The sequence below is a fragment of the Mustela nigripes genome, chromosome 4, assembly GCF_022355385.1.
Source record: "Mustela nigripes isolate SB6536 chromosome 4, MUSNIG.SB6536, whole genome shotgun sequence".
Lineage (NCBI taxonomy): Eukaryota > Metazoa > Chordata > Mammalia > Carnivora > Mustelidae > Mustela > Mustela nigripes.
Genome location: NC_081560.1, coordinates 122,642,578 through 122,665,615, shown reverse-complemented (window position 1 = coordinate 122,665,615; position 23,038 = coordinate 122,642,578). Strand labels below are relative to the sequence as shown.

The following is a 23,038-nucleotide window of genomic DNA, read 5'->3' as shown; positions in this document are numbered from 1 at the left end:
AAAAAAAGAAAGAAAATCTCACCTTATTTGGGGAACTGTACCTCTATCTTAAAAGATCTGCCTCAGAGCAGAGCTGCCAGAAAAAGCTGGGAGACTGAAAAATAAAGACTTGGTACCTGAGTGCTAAATAGATGCTTTACCTCATCCTTCCCTGATTTATCCCTATTTTATTCATTCATTCATTCATTCATTCACTCATTTTCATACATGCCTCTTCACAGTCACCTGTCCTGCCACCTGGCTCATCTGATCCATCTGTAGTAATGACAGGTTATCCTCTCTAACAAAAGTTATTTAGAAAAATGGAGGAATAGTGAGCTAACATTCTTATTATGGTTAGGCATTCTGATAAGGGTAAATATATGGTACACAGGAAGCAATTAGAATGCATCGGAACCCTGAGAGTTGGATTCCTGAAGGTAACATCTAGTTCAATCTTATCAAAGGTGGCTAATTTCAGTGAAGAAATTTCACTTTTTTCCTAACCAAGCAGGCCATTAAGCAGAGACTTTAGACACCCAAATATGAGGAAAATAAAGGATATTGTTAATGCTGCCCTCTCCTGACCTTCAAATCTCTAGCAAGAAGGGAATCGAGGCCCTTGTTCAGGAAGGTGCAGGGCCCTCCAACTCTATTGATGAGGAAAGCAGGTATTCGGAAAGTTTTGATAGCCTCTGGTTCTCTGAGCCCTCCTGGATCTGCTCTTCTAGACAGAGAAGGGAATTTGTCAGAGAATCCCACCGACCCAGCAGGCCCTCAGAAAGAGGGCCCCAGGTCCTTCACTTTATGGGACTCACTTGAGGTTGACCTGATGTTCATGGAGAATGCCAAGCTCTCACAGGTGTGATATGGGTATGTAATTTCTCAGGGATTCCCAAATATTATGTTGCTATGAATCCCCCAATTTTTAAAAAAATTGTTGTTAATATATAATGTATTATTTGCCCCAGGGATGCAGGTCTGTAAATCCAAAGGTTTACACATTTTGCAGCACTCAACATAGCACATACCCTCCTTAATGTCCATAACCTGACCACCCTCTGACTACCCTCCCCACTCCCCAGCAACCCTCACTTTGTTTTGTGAGATTCAGAGTCTTTTATGGTTTGTCTCCCTCCTGATCCCATTTTGTTTCATTATTTCCTTCCCTATCCCCCACAACTTCCCAACCTACCTCTCGAATTCCTCATATCAGAGAGATCATATGATAATTGTCTTTCTCTGATTGACTTATTTCGCTCAGCTTCTACTTCTATCCACATTGTTGCAATTGGCAATATTTTATTTTTGATGGCTACATAGTATTCTATGGTATATATACACTGCATCTTCTTTTTTTAAAAATTTTTTATTTTTTATTTTTTGTAAACATATATTTTTATCCCCAGGGGTGCAGGTCTGTGAATCACCAGGTTTACACACTTCACAGCACTCACCAAAGCACATACCCTCCCCAATGTCCATAATCCCACCCCCTTCTCCCAAACCCCCTCCCCCCAGCAACCCTCAGTTTGTTTTGTGAGATTAAGAGTCACTTATGGTTTGTCTCCCTCCCAATCCCATCTTGTTTCATTGATTCTTCTCGTACCCACTTAAGCCCCCATGTTGCATCACCACTTCCTCATATCAGGGAGATCATATGATAGTTGTCTTTCTCTGCTTGACTTATTTTGCTAAGCATGATACGCTCTAGTTCCATCCATGTTACACTACATCTTCTTTATCCATTCATCTGTTGATGGACATCTAAGTTCTTTCTTTCCATCGTTTGGCTATTGTGGACATTGCTGCTATAAACATTTGGGTGCACATGCCTCTTCAGATCACTACATTTGTATCTTTAGGGTAAATACCCAGTAGTGTGATTGCTGGGTCATAGGATAGCTCTATTTTCAACTTTTTGAGGAACCTCCATGCTGTTTTCCAGAGTGGCTGCAACAGCTTGCATTCCCACCAACAATGTAGGAGGGTTCCCCTTTCTCTGCATCTTCACCAACATCTGTTGTTTCCTGACTTGTTAATTTTAGCCATTCTGACTGCTGTGAGGTGGTATGTCATTGTGGCTTTGATTTGTATTTCCCTGATGCCCTGTGATGTGGAGCACTTTTTCATGTGTCTGTTGGCCATCTGGATGTCTTCTCTGCAGAAATATCTGTTCCTGTCTTCTGCCTATTTCTTGAATTGATTGGATTATTTGTTTTTTGGGTGTTGAGTTTGATAAGTTCTTTATAGATTTTGGATACTAGCCTTTTATCTGATATGTCATTTGCAAATATCTTCTCCCATTCTGTCAGTTGTCTTTTGGTTTTGTTGACTGTTTCCTTTGCTGTGCAAAAGCTTTTGATCTTGATGAAATCCCAGTAGTTCATTTTGTCCTTGCTTCCCTTGCCTTTTGCGATGTTTCTAGGAAAAAGTTGCTGCAGCTGAGGTCGAAGAGGTTGCTGCCTGTGTTCTCAAGGCTTTTGATTCCTGTCTCACATTGAGGTCTTTCATCCATTTTGAGTCTGTTTGTGTATGTGGTGTAAGGAAATGGTTTAGTTTCATTCTTCTGCATGTGGCTGTCCAATTTTCCTTCTAGCATTTGTTGAAGATACTGTCTTTTTTCCATTAGATTTCCTTTCCTGTTTTGTCAAAGACTAGTTGACCATAGAGTTGAGGGTGTATTTCTTAGCTCTCTATTCTGTTCCATGGATCTGTGTATCTGTTTTTGTGCCAGTACCATACTGTCTTGATGTTTACAGCTTTGTAATAGAGCATGAAGTCCGGAATTGTGAGACCACCAATTTTGGACTTTTCTTTTTTCAACATTTCTCTGGCTATTCGGGGTCTTTTCTGGTTCCATATGAATTTTAGGATTATTTGTTCCATTTCTTTGGAAAAAAAAAAAAGAGAAAATGATGGTACTTTGATAGGGATTGCATTAAATGTGTAGATTGCTTTAGGTAGCATAGACATTTTCACAATATTTGTTCTTCCAATCCATAAACATGGAATGTTTTTTCATTTCTTTCTGTCTACCTCAACTTCATTCATGAGTACCTGATAGTTTTCTATCTTTGCATCTTTGCTTAGGTTTATTCCTAGGTATCTTACGATTTTGTGTGCAATTGTAAATGGGATCGACTCCTTAATTTCTCTCTCTTCTGTCTTGCTGTTAGTGTATAGAAATGCAACTGATTTCTGTGCATTGATTTTATATCATGACACTTTATGAATTCCTGTATCAGTTTTAGCAGTTTTGGAGTGGAGTTTTGTGGGTTTTCCACATAAAATATCGTATCATCTATGAAGAGTAACAGTTTGACTTCTTCTTTGCCAATTCAGATACCTTTTATTTCTTTTTGTTGTCTTATTGCCCAGGCTAGGGCTGCTAGTACTATGTTGAATAGCATTGGTAATAGTGCACATCTCTGCAGTATTCCTGACCTTCGGGGAAAAGTGCTCAGTTTTTCCTCATTGAGAGTGATAATCGCTGTGGGGTTTTTCATAGATGGCTTTGTTGATATTGAGGCATGTACCCTCTATGCCTATACTGTGAAGAGTTTTAATCAAGAAAAGATGCTGTACTTTGTCAAATGCCTTTTCATCATCTATTAAGAGTATCATATGGTTCTTGTTCTTTCTTTTATTAATGAATTTTATTACATTGATTGATTTGCAGATGTTGAACCAACCTTGTAGCCCCGGAATAAATTGGTCGTGGTGAATAATCCTTTTAATCTACTGATGACCCTATTGGCTAGAATTTAGGTGAGAATTTTTGCACCCATATTCATCAAGGATATCGATCTATAATTCTCCTTTTTGATGGGGTGTTAGTCTGGTTTTGGGATCAAGGTAATGCTGGCCTCATAAAATGAGTTTGGAAGTTTTCCTTCCATTTCTGATTTTTGGAACCGTGTCAGGAGAATAGGAATTAATTCTTCTTTAAATGTTTGGTAAAATTCCCCTGGGAAACCATCTAGCCCTGGGCTCTTGTTTGTTGGGAGATTTTTGATGACTGTTTCAATCTCCTTACTGGTTATGGGTCTGTTCGGGTTTTCTATTTCTTCCTGGTTCAGTTTTGATAGTTTCTATGTCTCTAGGAATGCATCCATTTCTTCCAGATTGTCAAATTTGCTGGCGTTTAGTTGCTCATAATATGTTCTTATAATTGTATATATTTCTTTGATGTTGGTTGTGATCTCTCCTCTTTCATTCATGATTTTATTGATTTGGGTCCTTTCTCTTTTCTTTGGATAAATCCGGCCAGAGGTTTATCAATCTTATTAATTCTTTCAAAGAAACAGCCCTATTTTCATTGATTTGTTCTACTGTTCTTTTCCTTTCTGTTTCATTGATTTCTGTTGTGATCTTTATGATTCCTCTTCTCCTGCTGGGTTTAGGCTTTCTTTGTTGTTCTTTCTCCAGCTCCTTTAGGTGTAGGGTCCGGTTGTGTATTTGAGACCTTTCTTATTTCTTGAGAAAGTCTTGTATGGCTATACACTTTCCTCTCAGGACTGCCTTTGCTGTGTCCCAAAGATTTTGAGCAGTTGTGTTTTCATTTTCATTTGTTTCCATGGATTTTTTTCAATTCTTCTTTAATTTTCTGGTTGACCCATTTATTCTTTAGTAGGATGCTCTTTAGCCTCCATGTATTTGAGTTCTTTCCAACTGTCCTCTTGTGATTGAGTTCTAGCTTCAGAGGATTGTGGTCTGAAAATATGCAGGGAATGATCCCAGTATTTTGATACCAGTTGAGACCTGACTTGTGACGAGGATGTGATCTATTCTGGAGAATGATCCATGTGCACTAGAGAAGAATGTGAATTCTGTTGCTTTGGGATGGAATGTTCTGAATATATCTGTGATGTCCTTCTGGTCCAGTGTGTCATTTAAAGCCTTTATTGCCTTGTTGATTTTTGCTTGGATGATCTGTCCATTTCAGTGAGGGGGTATTAAAGTCCCTACTATTACTGTATTATTGTTGATGTGTTTCTTTGATTTTGTTATTAATTGGTTTATATAGTCAGCTGCTGCCATGTTAGGGGCATAGATATTTGAAATTGTTAGATCTTCATGTTGGAAAAATCCTTTGAGTATGGTATAGTGTCCTTCCTCATCTCTTATTATAGTCTTTGTCTTAGGATATAGTTCATTTGGTAAAAGGATGGCTACCCCAGCTTTTTTTTGATGTCTGTTAGCATGGTAAATTGTTTTCCACTCACTTACTTTAAATATGGAGATGTCTTTGGGTCTAAAATGAGTTTCGTGTAGACAGCATATTAATGTGTCTTTTTTTTTAAATTTTTTAATTTTTTTTATCCATTCTGATAGCCCGTGTCTTTTGATTAGGGAGTTTAGCCCTTTTACCTTCAGGGTAACTTTTGAAAGATATAAATTTAGTGCCATTGTATTGCCTGTAAGGTGACTGTTATGTATATTGTCTCTGTTCCTTTCTGGTCTATTACTTTTAGGCTTTCTCCTTGCTCAGAGGACCCTTTTTGATATTTCCTGTAGGGATGGTTTGGTGTTTGCAAGTTCCTTTAATTTGTGTTTATCCTGGAAACTTTTTATCTCTCCTTCTAATTTCAGTGACAGCCTATCTGGATATAGTATCCATGTCTGCATATTTTTCTCGTTTAGTGTTCTGAATATATCATACCAGTCCTTCTGGCCTGCCAGTTCTCTGTGGATAGGTCTGCTGTCAATCTAATATTTCTACCATATTATGTTACAGACTTCTTGTCCCAATCTGCTTTCAGGATTTTCTCTTTGTTACTAAGACTTGTAAGTTTTACTATTAGACAATGGGGTGTGGACCTATTTTTATTGATTTTGAGGGTGGTTCTCTGTGCCTCTTGGATTTTGATGCTTGCTCCCTTTGCCCTATTAGGGAGATTCTCTACTGTAATTTGCTGCAATACACCTACTACCCCTCTCTCTCTTTCTTCTTCTTCTGGGATCCCAATTATTCTAATATGGTATCACTTATATCTTGAATTTTCCCCTTGTGGTCTAGTAGTTGTTTGTCTTTCTTCTGCTCAGCTTCTTTATTCTCTGTCATTTGGTCTTCTATATCACTAATTCTCTCTGCTGCCTCATTTATACTGGCTGTAAGAGCCTCCATTTTTTATTGTACCTCACTAATAGCTTTTTGATTTCAACTTGGTTAGATTTTAGTTCTTTTATTGTTCCAGAAAGGGATTTTATTTCTCTGGAAAGAGATTCTTTAATATCTCCCATGCCTTTTTTGAGCCCAGCTAGCACTTTGATAACTGTTGTTCTGAACTCGAGTTCTGACATACTACCAAAGTCCATATTGATTAGGTCCCTAGCCTTTGGTACTGTGTCCTGTTCTTGTTATTTGTGGTGAGTTTTTCTGCCTTGTCTTTTTATCCAGATAAGAATATATGAATGAGAGAATAAAATACTAAAAGAGTAGCAAAGACCCCAGAAAAATATGTGCTAAGCAAATCAGAAAAGACTCAAAATTGGGGGGAGAAGGAAGGGGGAAGAATTTTTTTAATTAAAAGAATAGATATAAATATCTATAGATAGATAAATAGATAGATATTAGAATGATGAATAAAACAGAGCCACTTACTTGATTCTGGGTGTATTCTGGTCTCTTAGAGGAAGCTATCTCCCAAAATTTTAAAGAAAGGAAAACATATATATACAAAAACAAGGGTAAACATGATGAAGGGATGAAATATGACTGTAACGATTAAAATTAAAAAAAAATTCTAAGAAAGGAATTAACAAGGTAAGTTGCTGAGAAAAAGAAAAAAAAAGAGAGAAGAGAATGTGATGAGGCTGGAGACTAGAACAAAGCCACATGCTAGATTTAGGGTACATTTTGATCTATTAGAAGAAATTGTATCCCAAAATTTTAAAGAAAAAAAACCTGTATGTATTCAAAAAATAAGGTTAAATAAATGAAAGGATAAAATATGACTATAATGATGAAAATTTAAAAATATTTTTAAAAAGGCATTATTAAGATAAAATAGTTTTTAAAAAAAACAAAAACATTAAATGTGGGGCACCTGGGTGACTCAGTGGGTGACTCTGCCTTAGGCTCAGGTCATTATCCCAGGGTCCTGGGATTGAGCCCCACATCGGGCTCTTTGCTCCCTGGGGAGCCTGCTTCCTCCTCTCTCTCTGCCTGCCTCTCTGTCTACTTGTGATATCTGTCAAATAAATAAAGTATTTAAAAAAAAATTAAAAGAGGAAAACAGTTAAGAAGTAGAATAGGAAAACATTTTTTAAAAATTGACTTTGCAAGAGTGAAGCATCATGGGGAAAAAGCCATAAATTCTATGTGTTGCTTTCCCTTTTCTGTGGAGTCTTGTAATTCCTGTTGATCCATGAACTTGGTCTTGGCTGGATGTTCTTGCTGATTTTCTGAGGGAGGGGTCTTTAGTAGTGATTCTCAAATGCCTTTGCCAGATGCAGAGTTACAGTGCCCTTGTCAGGGGCCAGGCTAAGTAATCTGCTCAGGTTTACTTTTGAGAGCTTTTGTTCTCTGAACGCTTTCCATAGAGATCTGGAGGATGGGAATGAAGATGGCGGCCTCCCAATCTCTGCCTGGAGGAGCCGAGCTTGGGCCCCACCCCTCAATATGCCCTCAGAAAAAAGCGGTCAATCAGTCCCATCTCCCTCGTGTCTGGCCGCACTCCCTGCTCATCAGACCTGTGGCCAAGCATTTCTATCTCTGGTGCACAGCTCCACTTGGAGTCCCTAAACCCAGCAGATTCCTGCCATGCACTCCCGCACTACTCCTCCCAGAGGAGGAACGGGAGTCTGCCTGAATCTGCCACTTGCGGGGTCCCTGCTTGAAAAGCGGTGGGTTGACTGTGTGGCTGATGATGGTTTAAGGTAATCCCGAGCTGAGAGCTCAGTGCTCAGTCCTTCTTTTTAGTCGGCTTCCCCACACTGATACCTGGGAGCTCTGCCACCCTCAGACACCCCAGGTATTTCTATGACCCTGAGGGACCTGAGACTACACTCTCCCCATGAGGGCTCCACCCCTGCTTAGCCTCTGAAGTGATGTCCCTCAGTGGAGCAAACTTCTAAAAGTTATGATTTTATGCTCCGCTGCTCTGCCACTTGCCCAACCCCCCCCCAATTTTTTATAGTGCAAAAACCAGTTGTGCCTAAATCATACTACTGTATAATCATAAATAGGTACCATTTGATTTATTACTTTTTTTTTTTAACAGTAATACACTTAAGGAACAGTTTGGGGACCAGAGTATATTTCTTATTTTCTTGGAAGCACCACCTCCACAAAAGCAAATCTTCCCAGAGGACTTTAACACTAATCATAGCAACAACCCAAACAGTGGGGAGGTGTCCTATGAGGCCTGAGGAGGGCGGAGACCAATATAGCCATTAGTATCCACACGGGCAGAAGATTTGGAATGAAATCAGAGGTCAGCATCTGAAGTCTTCTTCACATGACAATGCATCCTGGGGTGATTGTCACCAGTGAATATGCTGAAAAGTATGGAGGGAAACTTAGCGAGTGTGGAACAAGGGCTGCTTTTTCATTCGTTGTCTTCTCCCTGTACTTTGGAGAATAAAAGCAAAGGAGGAAGGAGAACCTATCACTCTCGACTGGGTGGAAATCAGAGGTTTCTAGAGTCACTCTTTTGGAAACCTACCTGGGATATATTTGGAACTTATTTAACATGATATACAGTAGTTATTCTAAGCAACATGTCTTTCTGGTTTGGTAATTATGTCCTGGTTTCAAGAAGAAACAATATGCATTTGCATGATAATTGATTAGCTAGTGATGGATCACTGTAGACCCATGGGGAGGAGTCATCTCTTTTCTCTGTGACTTTTACCATGAAGGGGTAATGCAGATGGACATTTTCCCTGCAGAATCAGAACATGAAAGGTCACATAGTCCTACATGTAGCTGATGGGTTTGTTGCCTGCATATGGCCATAATACTCCTATTTAGTGAATAGTTGCTATTTTCCAAGTAACATGGAAAACTGAGGGGCTAACAAATATAAAGACATGCCCTCTCCACCCTAGGACCTGGAAATCTTATAGGGGAGTAGACATCCCCATAACTCACTGCGTGCCCAGCCAGCTGCATGAGCCAAAGTCTATACTGCTTCAGAAACAGAGCATCTGTGAATCAAAAAGTGGGAAAAATGTCATTTGGGTTGTTCCTATGTATGTGACAGAAGGGACATGTTCTGTCCCCAAAGAAGTTATCTAAGGACATAATATTCTATGCAAAGCTGCTGATTGGTGCCTGCTATCTGGTATACGAGGATAGAGCACACCTTTATAAGCTAATGACCTTAGCTTTTGAATTTCCACAAGTACTGTGCTTTCTCTAACTCTGCTCCCGCTCCTCCAGGTTATCTCCCAAGCAAACTGGCAAGGGGGTGGTGAAGGCTGTCTCTGAGCCGCAGTTATAAGGACCTAGCACTGGATGAGTCATCTCACATACATCAGCTCTTACAACTCCCAACACAAAGCCAGTAGTCATAATTCTGAAATTAAACAAAGAAAAAAGCAAAATAAAACTTGATGTCTTTGATTTCTGTTTTCTGTATGTATGTATGCATTTATGTTGTCGTGCATTTATTTACTTTATAATTGGACCTTGGTAACATGACTAGTGGTTTTGGATGGAGGTATACTTTCATTGTTGCCATTGAAATTAAAAGCAGAGAGGAAATGGAAATGATCTCATCAATTTCTGTCCCTTCTTCACAGGGGTGTGTTTTAAAGACCATATCCGGAGAGCAGACCCCTGGGTTCTCCACTGTTAATAATGCTGGTGCCGATTTCCATATGGATTATATATCCTGTCACTGTTTAAATACAACATGGGCATCGGATTCTCTTGGTGACCTGGGGAATTCCCGAGCCACTTGGTTTTGATTTCTGTCGGCTGCTGCATGAGGACCATTGGATTTAGTTGTTAGGTAGTTTGGTGTGGACAGAATGCTGAGTCTGACCTTCAAGTAAAAGGAGGTGTTTGCCTCTTACTCTTTTGTCCTCATTAGTGATTACCCTCTGTGTAAGCCTCTGGACTGTGCCTTGTCACCCCAGGGGAGGCTGAACAGGATTGACCAAATTAGCTTCATCTGAGTATATTTAGAAAGTAAATCTGTTAATCTGCATTAAAGTGGCTTAGTATGTTCAAAATGAAATGTCCAGAGGGAACAAAGTGTATATTCATGATGTACATGCAACGTATTATTGACAGAACATCTTCGCATGAGCCAGAAACTTTCATCCCTGTTCCCTCCCACAGAGAAGTGTGCTCCGTCTTGTCTTGGAAGAGACAAGGGCATTCAGCTTTCTAAGGATAAGGGCAGTACTCTCATTCATAACCTAGTTTCCTTGAAAAGCCTTGCCTTCTCAGGCTCCCTATAACGGTCCTAGGACCTGGCATTTCTTATGTTTGCATGTAATCAGACATTCTCTGAGCCATGCCTAAACTTTAGAAATGATCCAGAACTCAACAAATTAACTCGTTGCAGCAGAAATGAATGATGATGTGGAGACATTTATAAATGCATGGTTTTATTTCTTTGACAGCATTTTGGACCCTGCATTCGCTGTGTTCATCACATCTTGGGAATTCTGGGATTTAATGCATTTTGGTGAAAGGAATACACACTGTTTCTGTTTAGGATGATACTGAAAGAATTGAAGGGATTAAAGCCTGTGTTCAACTTCTGATGGTAACTTTTGTTCAGTCCTTGCTTAAGGCAAAGGAAAAAGAAATGTTTTGGGTATTGTCCTTTTATTCAGTGTGTGGACATCTGTGTGGTGGGGCATTGTGTCACTGAAGAAGGAGCCCGGCTTCCAGGCCAGGTACTGCCTCTGCCACTTCTTCACATGCTGTAGGACCTCAAATCACTTGCTTTCCTCATAGGAGTTTACAGGATGATAGCAGTATCTGCTTCATAGCGGGACCAAAACCAAATTGCAGGGCCCCAACTAAAGTAGGTAATACAAAAAGCCTCCTCTGTGCTGACTGTTCCTTAAGAAAAAGCTGATTTTTAAAAATAATTATGTTTCTCCCATATTTTGTCCAAATACTAATGGATCCTCTTGCATTGTCTCTACACTATGTCTTGTCCTTCTCATAGCCACAGCGCCCAAAACAGCACATGGAAATTGATCATGGCTTGGAACGTGGGGGTTGCCTGGAGTGGTGTGATGAGATTGGAAGATTGCTGGAACATCATTCAGTTTTTGTTTGCTTGTTTGTTTGAGTGGTAGTTTTTTTCTTATTTTAAGCCACCTAAGAATTGTGGTCTACTTTGATGGAATTCAAGACAGAGAAACAGCTTCTTTATGTTCTTACCCACTCTGCTGTTACATAGCTATATCATTGTAAATGTAGTGTAATGGAAGCTATAATTGGGATAATGAAACTATTTGCCACGCTGTTATGTAGATTTTGTTTCAACGTGAGGTTTTTTTTTCCCTTTAATCACCATATCCTTAAGATTAAACCAGTTTAATTTAGAAGTGAATATATTTAAAATAGACATTAAAATAAATTAATGCTACAATCAAAGATAGAGTTGTATTTAATTATCCCCTTCCTTCTAGATGTGTCATCAACACTACAACCTTATGACATTGGGCAGAAATCAGTTATTTCAGTTTCTTCCCACCTTTAAAATTAAAATATATAATTATAGGAAAATAACATTAAATATACTTCCATCGCAAGTCATCTAGTAAGTTTACAAGGTTCAAGCTAAAATGAAGAAGGAAAAAATTCCTCAAAGGGCAAAGATTTCTAGTTTGGCTTTCCTTTTATCTTTAATTTCAGAGCATAAAATCACTTCTTTGGCGTAAATCAAATTCAATAAAAGTGATAAACTGAGGGCATCGATTTCTTGTTGAAAGAAATAGAACATCATCATAATTAAAAGTGGGCAAACATATGTGATTATTATTGATGCCATAACAGTGATACCATTTGATTGGGCAGAGTACCCTGGGAACAAATGTCAATGAGACAACTTGGCTCGGCAGCCTGCTGCTTTATGGGCATTGTGGGCAGGACACAGCTCTTCATTACCGTCCTGATAAACAAACCAGATCATTTAAATAACCCCCAAGCACTGCCTTCCAAGGAAGACGTTCAGAATGTCATGTTTATGCAAATATGACTTTGCATAGAATCTGTTCTCTCATTTATATTTTTATGTTTCACATTTCATTTTTGGTTTTGCAGTAACTGTACCCTCTTCAAGCCTGTACAGAGGAATACTCTAGAGAGGAAACAAAGTGACCATTATGTTCTTACAGTTATTTTCTTTGGGAGTCTTACAGATTTTCCTGAACCAGGGAATAGAAACTATTCATAGAGATCATTCCTAATGCTGTACAACCATTCAGTTAAATACTTGGAAGATTGTTAACATTTGACATCTTACATGCAGCAGGGCCCCATCTTCAATTGTTTACTGAAGTAGCCACTTCCCACCCAAGATACACTGTAGGGTTCATTCCACGGTCATGGTCATGATCCTCCTGCTTGCAAACACCCACTCCCCTTTCTCTGTACTAACCCATCAACACCTTTAGGAAGGATACTTCCCTCGCCTGCTGCATTGGAGTAAGGGAAGGACAATGAAAGAAAAGTGTAATTTGAAAGACAAGAGATACAAGCTATTATTTGTCGAGTGAGGCAGATTCTGTATAAGTGTGTCCTAAAGATAACCTTCCTAATACACAGTAAAAGGAACCTGCTCCCCCTCATCCACCCGCCCCGGAGAGGTGAGGCATCTCAGCCAAGTGTGTGAAGTTCAGAGTATAGCATAAGAGTGTACATCTGTCACTGTTTTTAAATTTTTCAATTTATTTATTTTCAGAAAAACAGTATTCATTATTTTTTCACCACACCAGTGCTCCATGCAATCCGTGCCCTCTATAATACCCACTACCTGGTACCCCAACCTCCCACACCCCCGCCACTTCAATCCCCTCAGATTGTTTTTCAGAGTCCATAGCCTCTCATGATTCACCTCCCCTTCCAACTTACCCCAACTCCCTTCTCCTCTCTAACACCCCTTGTCCTCCATGATATTTGTTATGCTCCACAAATAAGTGAAACCATATGATAATTGACTCTCTGCTTGACTTATTTCACTCAGCATAATCTCTTCCAGTCCCATCCATGTAGCTACAAAAGTTGAGTATTCATCCTTTCTGATGGAGGCATAATACTCCATAGTGTATATGGACCACATCTCCCTTATCCATTCGTCTGTTGAAGGGCATCTTGGTTCTTTCCATAGTTTGGCGACCGTGGCTATTGCTGCTATAAACATTGGGGTACAGACGGCCCTTCTTTTTACTACATCTGTATCTTTGGGGTAAATACCCAGGAGTGCAATGGCAGGGTCATAAGGAAGTTCTATTTTTAATTTCTTGAGGAATCTCCACACTGTTCTCCAAAGAGGCTGCACCAACTTGCATTCCCACCAACAGTGTAAGAGGGTTCCCCTTTCTCCCCATCCTCTCCAACACATGTTATTTCCTGTTTTGTTAATTTTGGCCATTCTAACTGGTGTAAGGTGATATCTCAATGTGGTTTTAATTTGAATCTCCCTGAGGGCTAATGATGATGAACATTTTTTCATGTGTCTGATAGCCATTTGTATGTCTTCATTGGAGAAGTGTCTGTTCATATCTTCTGCCCATTTTTTGATATGTTTGCCTGTTTCGTGTGTGTTGAGTTTGAGGAGTTCATTTTAGATCCTGGATATCAACCTTTTGTCTGTACTGCCATTTGCAAATATCTTCTCCCATTCCGTGTGTTGCCTCTTTGTTTTTTTGACTGTTTCCTTTGTTGTGCAGAAGCTTTTGATTTTGATGAAGTCCCAAAAGTTTATTTTCGCTTTTGTTTCCTTTGCCTTTGGAGACATATCTTGAAAGAAGTTGCTGTGGCTGATATCGAAGAGATTACTGCCTATGTTCTCCTCTAGGATTCTGATGGATTCCTGTCTCACGTTGAGGTCTTTTATCCATTTTAAGTTTATCTTTGTGTACGGTGTAAGAGAATGGTCGTGTTTCATTCTTCTACATATAGCTGTCCAGTTTTCCCAGCATCATTTATTGAAGAGACTGTCTTTTTTCCACTGTATATTTTTTCCTGTTTTGTTGAAGATTAATTGACCATAGAGTTGAGGGTCCATATCTGGGCTCTCTACTCTGTTCCACTGGTCTATGTGTCTGTTTTTATGCCAGTACCATGCTGTCTTGGTGATCACAGCTTTGTAATAAAGCTTGAAATCAGGTAACGTGATGCCCCCAGCTTTATTTTTGTTTTTCAACACTTCCTTAGCGATTCGGGGTCTCTTCTGATTCCATACAAATTTTAGGATTATTTGCTCCAGCTCTTTTTAAATTTTAAACTCCTGGTGTGCCTGGGTGGCTCAGTGGGTAAGCATCTGCCTTCAGTTCAAGTCATGTTTCCAGGGTCCTGGGATCAACTCCCGCAATGGGATCCTTACTCAGTGGGGAGTCTGTTTTTCCCTCTGCTGCTCCCCCTCCTGCTTGTGGTCTTTTTCTCAAATAAATAAAATCTTAAAAAAAAAAAAAATTAAGTCCCAAGCTTCTTCCCTCCCACGCCTCCCACTTATGGAAATAATTAGCTCATGATTGTATGCCTTATTAATCATATTGTGTTTCCAGAGCAGGTTACAACCATTTTAGAGAATACATAATTCTGCATACGTAGGATGGCATTTGGGATTTTACTAGGAAATTTTGCATCTCCTGGTTTGAGGTGTCCTTGGATCAGCTCCATCAGATACCACGATGAACCCTGATCTAGTTTGTTTTTCTCACCCTGTGTGATGCTGCATGAAAACAAGTTTGAAGCTTATTGATTAAGCCCAGCAACTCAATATCAAGATATAAAATATAATCCATTTGGGGGATATAAATGAGAGGGGATTTTTTTTTTGTCTGTTTCAGTTATGTTAAGCTGTTTTTGGTGAATTTTTGACTGGGGTTTACCAGCTTTTTGCAGAACATGTAGTATGATTATCAAAAAAATTTTGTCTGCATTTATCAGTATGGATATCTGGGTGAATTTCATTATCAAATATTTATCTTAAAGATCTTCAAACACATAATTATAAAACTATAACTGAGATGAAATTCAGCTTTATTCTTTCTTAGTAATTTTTTTCCTAAACATAAACATATTTTATATAATTTATTTTTAGGACTTTTTGATAATACATACATTAGGTATGAAAGAAAGGGCTATAATATTTTACTCTTTTTAAAATCAATTTATTAGAAGAACTGTATATGTGACAAACATTATCACGTCATTTTTGGTGTGATTTTTCAGCAGAGGTGATGATTATGATACTCATATGAGAACTTCGTAAGATCTTAGCTGCTGGCTAAATTACAATAAGTAAATGTTGAAAAAATATCACATTTGGATGGAAAGAAATCTCTAGGATTATGTGCTCACAAAATAGAGTGTGTGTGTGTGTGTGTGTGTGTGCATTGCTAAAATGTGAGGGAATAATATTATATTATAATCCACATTCTTGAATAAATGAGATTATTTGCATGCACATTATCATTAGGCAATAAAATTATCTCTTATAAACACTGAACTCTACGTCTGAAAGCAGTTATAGAGAAATTTCATAGCAGTTTGATACTGATGGGTGAAGGTCTTCACCGCAAAATTTACCAAATAAACAATTCAAAAAAAGCTTCAACCCTGACACACTTGTTGCCTTGTTCTGTGTTAACATCTACTTGATGGTCATAATCATGAGGCCTTGAGCACAAAAGATATCTTAGTGGATATCAAAATCTCTGCTGGGTCTTTTACTAATTAATCCCAGAAGCAATCAGATCATTACATGAAGGCTGATATCATCCTAATTTTCTCCTGACAAGCTCAACGGAGGGCTTTTGAGGAGCTTAGTGTGGTTATTCTGAAGGCAGAACGTTCTGTGGTAGAACTTTCCTGCACTAGGACTGACCTGAACCACTTCTATTTAAGCTGTACCCTGATTTAGTACACAGCAGTGATCCAGGACTTACTTGTAATGTATTGTTGCCTTTTTATCCATTTCCATAGCACCCTGCTTGTCAAAGCAGACAGAGATATATTTTGGATATATTTTTAACATGTTTGTGTTAAAAAAATTAATAATAATAATAAAATGACAGCATGTCGAAGGCAGTCCTGAAAAAGTCTGCAGAATGGGAAGTGCCTATGCCTAGATATTTTTCTGTGAAAAGTCATGAAACAAAATTAGTTTATTTCTTTTGACATTCAAGCAAATTTGATTATTTTTACTAATTTATATAGTATCTTAACTTAAAGCTAGCAAGCATTGTGATAGACTTTGGAGGCATTAAACAAGGATTATTCCAGACTGTGCTCAAATCTTCCTGTTATCCACTCGATTCAGTATCTCAAGCTGCTGCCATCCCACTCGCAACCCTCCTTCCCTAACTGACCATTTGTCACTCTCACCACCTGCGAAACAAAGTCTGCTTCTTTTATGGTTATTGCATATAGCTTTATTATAATCGCCAGAGTACAAGATTTAAAAAAAATTGTTTACTGGTATATCCCAGATGTCTAGAAAAATGCTAATTACATAGCTACAGAATGACCAATAAATATGTATTAAATGAACACATAAAATGTCTATGCAGTTAATAGCAATGGCCCAGCAACTCTTGAGAACCTCTGAAATTTGTCTGTTTCCAATGAGAATTCGTATTTGGCAATATGGCACTTTTTGGATAAATAGTTATCCAAGTTTTTGGATAAGTAGTTATATATACAAATATATAGTCAATTATTTTCAATTATGAACTAAAAGGAAAACAATTCCAGGTATGGGTTTATAAACTTATAAATCTGTATTTCTCATTTTTGTGCAGCTGAAGAACAAAGATAGAGCCACTGAATCATAGATAAACATTTATTTTTGTATCTTTCTGATGAATACAAAATTGGAAAATATTAAAGCAAAAATTAAAGATTTTTAAAGCTTCTTAAGGAGAACAGTTTTAGCATCAGACCTTTCCATCGTCTTTGCACATTGGGACATAACTTGGATTCACTTTATATTCATTTGATTTCCACAAATAAATATTCTAAGTTCAACAAGTGAATTATTTATAGGTCCTTCATACAGTTGAATTTATTTTCATGTGATATCTTTTAAAGTGACGGTAGTTCCTTTTAAGATGAATCCTAACTCGAGCTCTGGTATCAAGATGTTACATGACCTTTAACAGTACACTGCCTTTCAGAGCACCATTTTATACCCCCCCAAAATGTGGGGATCAGTCTCCATGCCCTCTGAGGTTCTTTCTTCTGTGATTATATGCCTGTGTATCTTAACACTTTTCTGATTATGTCTTTTTATTTTACTATACGCGATTGAGTTTTTATATTAAAACACCTAGTATTAGCAAAAATATCTGGATCTACTTTTAACTTACCATTTCTACATTTATAAAAAGTGAACATGTTATATTAGTTTTAGAATTTGACATATCTTATAGTTTGTGCTATCTACTAAATATACAACATATCCTATGATGTACTGTACTACACACGACATATCTTTTATGTATGATATGTTATATATATAAATATGACTTTATAAAGTTTAAGATAAAAAATATTTGTCATGTTTTCCTTGGGAACTATACTTTACTTTCAAAAGGGGATTGGGGCGCCTGGGTGGCTCAGTGGGTTAAGCCTCTGCCTTCGGCTCAGGTCATGATTTCAAGGTCCTGGGATTGAGCCCTCCATCGGGCTCTCTGTTCCACAGGGAGCCTGCTTCACTCTCTGTCTCTGCCTGCCTCTCCGCCTACTTGTGATCTCTCTCTCTGTCAAATAAATAAATAACATCTTAAAAAAAAAAAAAAAGAAATTACTCTCATTATCAGGAGCCTGCCTTGTTCTACCAAAATGGTATTATACTTTCATCATCTCATTTACAGAGAAAAGTTAGTTGCTTAAAAAAACAAACAGACAAAAACAAAACAAAACAAATAAAAAAAACAAAACAAAACAAAAAAAAAACAAAGAAACCTAATGAATTTAAGGAGCATATTTTGTTAATATTAGTTTAGGTGATAGCTTAGTTATCTTGCCCAAATATGAAGTTAGATACCTTGTCCTGAAGCCAGCACAATAAACTTTCTATTTTTTGGTATGCGAAATACAATGCTAAACAAATTACTGATATTTCAGTTATTTTGCCCCAAACTTTATTTCGTCTTTTCCAAAAAGCCAAAGCAATACAATGTGAAATATACTTGTATTTGTGAATAAATGAACGTACTGAATGTGTATAAGAAGAAGGATTTTTAATGCCAATTATTTTATTCCTCAGGTATAACTACTGTATATGTTAGTGTACATATTTGCGTATATTTAAATGTCCAGGTTGGCTAAAACTTCTTGTTTACTGAAACTAACCACAACATTTTTTATGCTTTATTTCCATATTTCTTGTGAAACTGGAAGAATTAGCTTTCAAATGATCCGATAATATCTGGACCTAAAAACCACTGAAAGTATTGTTAATACACATTTAATGAGAAGTAACAATTTTTAATGATACAGTCACACCTTATGTTGATTTCTGTATATGAGAATATATAGGGAGAATTATAAAAATTTCTGTTTGTGAGAATATATAGGGAGAATTATAAAAATTATATCAGTCCTGGAAGTTATGAGGAAATATTTGATAGGTAACAAGTAGTTTTGCCTTAATTGCATAACTAATCACTCGGATTCACATTTGAAAGTGCGCTTGACTCATTACTTCTTTTTATTAACAGGAATTTGCACTGTCATGTTCCTGAACACTGCATACACGACCTACAAATAAGGTAAAGTATGGCGTATTTTGTTTTATATTGAAGTTGACACATAAAGCCTCTTGTTAATTGTTGAGTAACTGAGAACTGTGCATTGTCAAGAAAACCATAAGTAAATTTTGGGTTTGGAGATCGAAGTTACAGTCATCATTGGTATGTTGGCAAATTGTTACTGTTCTTTCGTTTTATTGAAAACCTCCTTGCGTGGAGATATCCACCATTTGCTGCTTATTCTCCAGTGTTAGTAGTTTACGGCAAAATAAAAATGCTTGATTTGACTTAATTTTTCTGCCATCCAGGAAAGACTTTCTTGCTGAGCTTCATGAGGCAACCGTGAGGCCGACATTTATCCCCCACATGTAGAAACATCTGTCCAATCCAATGGCCACAAGGACAGAAGCATAGAAAGCATACATGTGCCAGTGCTAGGAGAAACATAAAATCGATGGTTGTGTGTGTGAAACAATGTTAAGAAAGTGAAAAGAGTCCACTTTAAAAAAAAAAAACAAAACATGGTTCTCTATTCTCAACTTCATATTGATTTATCTGCGTCATTAAAAAGTGAGCAATGTTATTGAGCTGACATAGTATCTGAGACTATAAATTAATGGTAGACATTTTGTTTACCCCTTTATATATACTGGGGACAGATTTTGTAACAGCAAAAACATTTTGATATGCAAATCCATTCACTTGGGCTCTTGATCTCTCCCAAGAGGCTCTTGTCAGTCTACTTTTGGCTATGCACCTGTTAACAGGAAGGATTGAGGGGGCCAGGGCAGAGATGTTCTTACCTGAAAAGCAAATGCCCCTGGTGAAGGCTCGGGCTTCTTAGAGGGCTGGATGGCAGGAAACACGCTTGTTTGAAAGATCCTGTTGGTGTGTCTTGGGGTTCACGTTACAAGGACCGGTGCTATGTTATTGCTCAGAAAGCAAATTATGTCTTAGTCTCAGAAATGAATCAAGGGACAAACATCACAGTTCAATATATTAGTCATGTTTTTTTTCATTCTTAGCTTCTCATCAGAACTTTAAAAACAGTCTGGGTGGAAGAATTTGGAATCTTTCCAATCCTGTATTTCTCAGCTATTTCTCTTCTGGTTTCGGAAGGAGGTGGGAATATGAATACACATATTTCTAATTGAAAATATGAATACACAGATTTCTAATTGAAAATAGTAAGACAACATTGAAAATTGGATGAAATATAACTGATTTGCCTTTATATTCATTTGTTTTGTTTCTTGAAAAATGTCCTTTGATGCCAGTGGATACTTTTTCCATCTATCACTGTCGATCATATAAGTTTAAAAGAACAGTAGAAAGTTATATGTGATTGGAAAAAAAAAAAAAAAAAAAAAGAAGTCCCTGGACTTATTTAGCTTGTCTTTTCTAGCTACATCTCCCTGAAAATAAGAACTCATTTTTCCTTCAATCCTTGATAGGATTAATAATGAAAGTAGAAAATGTCTTGCAATAAACCAGTCCTAAATTAAGCCATCTAAGTTTTTGCCTTCTTCAGGAATCCTGTTAGTGGTGTAACACAGTTAAATCTTAAAATAATTTTACTAGTCTGACAAATGAAATGCAGTATGTAATGCCAGTGGCCAAACTTCCTCTAAGGAGTTATTCAGAAGAGTGATGAAAGAATTCAGTCAATATTGAACCTGTCCCTTGTCTTTGAGGTATTTGTCTGGGTTTAGGATCAAGGCTCATCCAATGTCATCCAGACACTCAGCTTAAGAATGGTTATGACTTTGGAAGTCTTCTCTATGCGTTTGGTCCAATCTTCTCACTGCCTGAGTGGGAATAATCTGTAGACGTATAATCGCCAAGGCAGGGAATCTAGGATTTCATTTGGATGTGCTCTTTTGTTACTGACTTTTAGGAGAAGAAAGGGGCATTAAGACTATCCACAACCCAAAGGATCATATGTGTCGCTGTTCTGTGCTTATCAGGATAAAAGTGAATATACGTTGTGCTTCTTTTTATTGCTCATTCTAAGAAGCTGACTTTGTAGGTCTATTTTTATGTATGTCTCATATTTAAAAGATAAAGCAATGCACATCCTGTTTTCTTATCTGAATTTTTATTCTTTTTTTTTTGAATTTTTATTCTTGATTCTGCTGTCAGAGTGATGAATATGTATAGATAGACACCTAGCAAGAGAACTTCTGAAAGTGATGGAGATAAGGAAATGCTTAGTATTCTCAGTAATGGATAAATGAAACGGAAATATGTTCGTTATATTGGTATTCAGTTCTTTTAATCAGCACTTCGTAAAGCAGACTTACAAAGGTTTTTAGCTTTTTAGAATATTTGACATTCTCTACTTTGTATATGCAAGCCCAGAGGACATTAACCAAGCCGAAGGTGACTGCTGTGGCCAATTCCATATGTCCCACTTTTGGAATGCTTCCTTATACGCAGCCTTCCCTCAGGGCGCCTGGGCATCTCACTCTTGGTTTCATCTCAAGTCATAATCTTAGGGTCATTAGATTGAGCCCTGAGTCAGGCTCCAAGCCCAGTGTGGAATCTGCTTGTCTTTCTCCCTCCCCCTTCTGCTGCTCTTTCTCTGCCCCCAACCCCTCACATGCACATTTTCTCCTTCTCTCTTTCAAATAAATAAATAGATAGATAAAATCTTTTAAAAAAATCCTTTTTTTTTTAAAGATTTTATTTATTTATTTGACAGAGAGAAATTACAAGTACACTGAGAGGCAGGCAGAGAGAGAGAGAGAAGGAAGCAGGCTCCCTGCTGAGCAGAGAGCCCAACGCGGGACTCGATCCCAGGACCCTGAGATCATGACCTGAGCTGAAGGCAGCGGCTTAGCCCACTGAGCCACCCAGGCGCCCCAAAAAAATCCTTTTTTAAAAAGATTTTATTTATTTATTTGAGAAAGAGAGAGAGAGAATGAGTGCGCATGAGAGGGGCGAAGGTCAGAGGGAGAAGCAGACTCCTCATGAAGTTGGGAGCCTGACACGGACTCGATCCCAAGACTCTGGGATCATGACCTGAGCAGAAGGCAGTTGCTTAACCAACTGAGTCACCTAGGAGCCCCCAAAATTCTTCTTTCATTCACATGTCATATTTTTTTATTTCTTTATGGACCTTGGTTTCTCGTTGATTGCTACGGTACTGGATTTTTAACACCGATAACCACCATTTTCATCCCAGGCCAGGTACCAGCTGTAACACAATCACATGCCAGATATTTGAAGTCTAGAATGTTTTGATGAAGTTTAACCTCCAGCTCAGTCTGAATAACCTCTTGATTCTCCTTTAAGTTATATTTACTTATTTATTTATTTGTCAGAGAGAGAGAGAGAGAAAGAGAGAGAATGAAAGTGTGCACAAGCAGGGGGAATGGCAGAGAGAAAAGCAGGCATTGAGCAAGGAGCCTGATGTGGGATTTGATCCAAGGATCCTTGGATCATGACCTGAGCAGAAGGCAGACCCTTAACTGACTGAGCCACCCAGGTGTCCCCATGTGTCTCCTTCTTCTGGATTATATCCTCCATCCCAGGTGTGTCTAGTGCACTATACCTTTGCTGTGCTTCTCTTGTTTGTAGAGTGATTTCCAGTTTCCTCTATACCTGCCCGCCCATCCTTTGGGGCCTCCTTCAAGCCTGACTTCTAAATTCTCCCCTATATGTTGCAACCTGGCTACCCTAAAGTCATTTTACCTTTACTATGCAATAATGGAACTCCACTAATACCCACCCATTATAAATCCCTTGTGTTCTAATAGCACTGATTAATTCATTAATTTATTAGTGCACATTATTGCCCCTTGACTTTGCATTCTACTAGTGTTGTCTCCCTGCTAGATGGCAAATTTCTAGTGGGATCGACCATGTTACTATGAGAAGAGATCAAATAAAAATGTTTCTGAAGCCCAATACTCCAAGTGGCCATGTTCCAGGCATATACTTTACAAAAGTAGTTTTTAGAAAATTGATGATTTAGGGCGCCTGGGTGGCTCAGTGGGTTAAGCCGCTGCCTTCGGCTCAGGTCATGATCTCAGGGTCCTGGGATCAAGTCCCGCATGGGGCTCTCTGCTCAGCAGGGAGCCTGCTTCCCTCTCTCTCTCTCTCTCTCTGCCTGCCTCTCCATCTACTTGTGATTTCTCTCTGTCAAATAAAT

The 23,038-nt window shown here is 38.2% G+C and overlaps 1 long non-coding RNA gene across 1 annotated transcript in view; it reads left to right on the top strand.

Moving 5' to 3' along the window:
• The window catches only part of LOC132015192 (uncharacterized), a 500,917-nt gene that overhangs the window by 231,734 nt on the left and 246,145 nt on the right, over positions 1 to 23,038 (top strand). The window contains exon 3 of the long non-coding RNA XR_009403579.1: positions 18,853 to 18,903. This is a non-coding gene — a long non-coding RNA (uncharacterized LOC132015192). The remainder of the gene's footprint in view (positions 1 to 18,852; positions 18,904 to 23,038) is intronic.